Source organism: Ornithorhynchus anatinus, chromosome 5 (genome assembly GCF_004115215.2).
Source record: "Ornithorhynchus anatinus isolate Pmale09 chromosome 5, mOrnAna1.pri.v4, whole genome shotgun sequence".
NCBI classification, from domain to species: Eukaryota; Metazoa; Chordata; class Mammalia; order Monotremata; family Ornithorhynchidae; genus Ornithorhynchus; species Ornithorhynchus anatinus.
The window spans coordinates 60572120-60575249 of NC_041732.1; the positions used below are offsets into that span (position 1 = coordinate 60572120).

Genomic DNA, 3130 nt, shown 5'->3' on the forward strand with positions numbered 1-3130 from the left:
CCTGGGTTCTAATTCTCACTTTGCCATTTACCTGCTGTGTGACTTTGGGTCGGTCACTTCATAACTCTGGGCCTCAGTTCCCTCATCTGTAAAATAGAGTTTGAGACTGGGAGCCCACTGTGGAACAGGGATTGGGTCCGACCTAATTAACTTGTATCTACCCCAGCACTTAGTACTGCGCCTGGCACATAGGAAGCGCTTTACAAATACCACAATTACTATTATTATTTAAATGGTAGTTGTTAAGCACTTACTTTACCAGTCACTGTACTAAGCTCTGGGGGAGGTACAACCTAGTTAGATTGAACACAGTCCCTGTCGCACATGGAGCTCACTGTCTTAGTCCCCATTTTACAGATGAGATAGCAGGCACAGAGAAGTCAAGTGACTTGCCCAAGATCACACAGCAGACAAGTGGCGGAGCCGGGATGAGAACCCAAGTACTTCTGACTCCCAGGCCCGGGCTCTACCCACTCTACCACGCTTCTCTATTTATTGATTTGAGCCCTTGAGTTATTATATACAGAGCACTATACGAAGCACGTGGGAGAGTCCAATACAACCGAATCTGCAAACACATTCCCTGCCCAGAATGAGCTTACAGTTTAGGACAATGTTTGCCAATTTTTCAAAGGCACCTTCCCTCTCCGGAAGCTGTTTGTCCAGCAGCTCTTCTGGCTTTTTCATGCTAGCTTGCACAGATTCATCTCCTTTTTCACCTTAAGGTGTAAATATAAAAACACCTTTTCAACCTGGCTTTTTAAAACCTTGTAGTGGATTCAGTGCTGTGTGCGCTCCAGGCACTTCACATTCAACAGAACGGAAGAAACAGCTCCTCCCCTCAAGGAGCTTCCAATATAAGCAGCTTGACAATCGGAAAACACACAGTCCTGGGAGTCAGAAGGTCATGGTTTCTAATCCTGCCTCTGCCATTTGTTTGCCGTGTGACCTTGGACAAGTCACTTCACTTCTCTGTACCTCAGTTCTCTCATCTGTAAAATGGGGATCGAGACTGTGAGCCTCACGTGGGACAGGGACGGGGTCCAAAATGATTTGCTTGTAACCACCCCAGGGCTTGGTACAGTGCCTGGCATGCAGTAAGCGCTTAACAAATACCACAGTTTATTATCACAAAATTATAGAGACAGGCTGAAGCAGGTTGCGTGTCTTCAGTCAATCATATTTATTGAGTGCTTACCTTGTGCAGAGCACTATATTAAGGGCTTAGGCGAGTATAACATAACAGACACATCCCCTGCCTACAATATTACAGTCTAAAGGGGGAAACAGACATTTTTAATATAAATAGACTGAACCTACAGATATAACCAGTCACCATGAGCAATGAGAGTGATGACACTGACTTACAGGAAGACCAAGGGGTGGCTATATGGTATTGAATGTTCATGGCACTGAGGGATTTGGGAACAGATAAGTAGGAGCTACAATCCCTGACCTCAAGAGGCTTCCAGTCTAACGGTCCCTTTAGACTCGACTCCGATGCTGACATCCCATCCCACCCTTCAGTTGGTGCTGCACCTCTGCTAGGCCGAATCTCACGTTTTTATCCGTCTGCAACACACAGACCCCTCTCAGGATCATCACATCTGGAGGGTTTCCAGTACTCTACCAGTGTTGGCTATGAGAGAGAGTCAAGCAGAGGCCTACCCATTCCATTCCTAGCTTGGGCAGTGGCTAGAGAATGGAAGGAAATCTGTTACAAGTCAAAACTCACCCGTGCTGGGCAGCAGTGGCATGGGAGAGAGTTAAAAGGTGGAGACTCAAGTTTACTGTGAGGAAGAAGGCAATGGTAAATCACTTCTGTATTTCGACCAAGGAAACTCTATGGATCCACTCGCGGAAAGACTGCAGATGGAGGTGGGGCGTTCTGGGAGAGATGAGTCCATGGAGTCGCTATGGGTCGAAGACGACTCGACGGCTTAAGACAAGCCGACGTGCAGATGTGGCGGCCCTGCCCTCGGGGGGCTCATAATGTCAGCTATGCCCACTGTCATGGCAGCCCTTCCTTCAGAGGGGGCTCGCAGTGTCAAACAGGCACAAGGACGTTGCGGGCCTGCCCTCACAGGGCTTACAGAATCAGACAGGTACAAAGTCGCAGCGGTCCTGCCTTGGAGGTGCTCACAATATCAGACAGGCCCAAATTTGTTGTAGCCCTGCTTTCAGGGGGCTTCAGTATCAGACAGACAGACAGTCCCATGGCCACCATGGCCTTACCCTTAGTGGTCTCATTGTGTTGGATGGACCCTGTGGACTAACCTATCGTCTGACAGGTTACTTTACTGTGCAGAGGAGTGGAGTGAGCACAACTTCACATTAAGGGCATTTGATGAGCTCAGTCATCTGCTAAACTTTTGGGAAGATTCAGCAGAGACAAGACACTATCGCTGCTCTTTGGGAGTTCACAATGTGACATAAGACAGTGCTCTGTACAAAGCAAGTGCTCAATAAGTGCCTTCTGTTGATTCCCCCCTCCTCAAAAAACCTCCAGTGGTTGCCTATCAACCCTCGCACAAAACGAAAACTCCTCATTCTTGGCTTCAAAGCTCTCCATCACCTTGTCCCCTCCTACCTCACCTCCCTTCTCTCTCTACTGCCCACCCCGTACACTCCACTCCTCGGTCACTCACCTCCTCACGGCCCCCCATTCGCGCCTGTCCCACCGTCGACCCCTGGCCCACAATCTACCGCTGTCCTGGAATGCCCTCCCTCCTCACATCTGCCAAACTAACTCTTTTCCCCTCTTCAAAGCCCTACGGAGAGCTCACCTCCTCCAGGAGGCCTTTCCAGACTGAGCCCCTCCTTTCCCTCTGCTCCTCCTCCCCTCTCCTTTCCCCTCACCTCCTGCCCTCTGCTCTTCCTCCTTCCCCTCAGCACTGTGCTTATTTGTAAATATTATTTATTACTCCATTTTATTAACGAGGTATATGTCTCCATAATTCTATTTATCTTGATGATGTCATCTTGTTTTGTTGTGTTCTGTTTGGCTTTGCTATCTGTCTCCCCGGTTTAGACTGTGAGCCCATGACTGGGCAGGGATTGTCTCTATCTATTGCTGAACTGTACATTCCAAGCGCTTAGTACAGTGCTCTGCACATAGTAAATGCTCAAT

The 3130-nt window shown here is 48.6% G+C and overlaps 1 non-coding gene across 1 annotated transcript; it reads left to right on the top strand.

Moving 5' to 3' along the window:
- The first annotated feature begins 1586 nt into the window (after positions 1-1586).
- On the top strand, positions 1587-1725 carry LOC114812670. Its single transcript, XR_003760321.1, has one exon. It is a non-coding gene; the product is annotated as a small nucleolar RNA SNORA7 (small nucleolar RNA).
- Positions 1726-3130: the final 1405 nt, after the last annotated feature.